Raw genomic sequence first — 452 nt, 5'->3', positions numbered from 1 at the left:
ATGAAACTATCATTTCTATCATTGGCATTTGCCATAATCTTTGTTATGGCAATTATGCACGCACCTGAAGTGGAAGCAAAGGCCGAAGCTGACGCAGTTGGAAACCCATTAGCCCAGGGTGGTATTAGTGGTGGTGAGTCTAGTTGTTCTATAATTAAAGCACATTCTATAGCAGAATTATTTTTATATATAAACGGAATAACTTTTCTTCAGTGGGATTTTAAGGAATTTACGAAATATGTACTCGACATGGTAAGTACGCAAACTGTATATACAAACTAAGAAATGTCATTACATTAACAAAAATATATGTTTTATTTAGGCAAATAAAATAACTGCATTTTCCGTGAAATGAAATTTAGAGGATACAACAAAGAAAAAGCTGAGAAAAAGCTTGCAATAAAAATGTGACATTACAAAAAACGAATAAATGTTATTATATATTTTTTCAA

At 31.2% G+C, this 452-nt stretch overlaps 1 long non-coding RNA gene across 1 annotated transcript; it reads left to right on the top strand.

The window, feature by feature from the left end:
• The first annotated feature begins 213 nt into the window (after positions 1-213).
• LOC105459418 lies at positions 214-400 on the top strand. The gene is made up of 2 exons (XR_975678.1): positions 214-252; positions 323-400. It is a non-coding gene; the product is annotated as an uncharacterized LOC105459418 (long non-coding RNA).
• Positions 401-452: the final 52 nt, after the last annotated feature.

Source organism: Wasmannia auropunctata, unplaced genomic scaffold (assembly GCF_000956235.1).
Source record: "Wasmannia auropunctata unplaced genomic scaffold, wasmannia.A_1.0 LD334194.1, whole genome shotgun sequence".
NCBI classification, from domain to species: Eukaryota; Metazoa; Arthropoda; class Insecta; order Hymenoptera; family Formicidae; genus Wasmannia; species Wasmannia auropunctata.
Note: the sequence above shows the minus strand (reverse complement) of the source record. Positions and strands in the feature narration are given on the sequence as shown.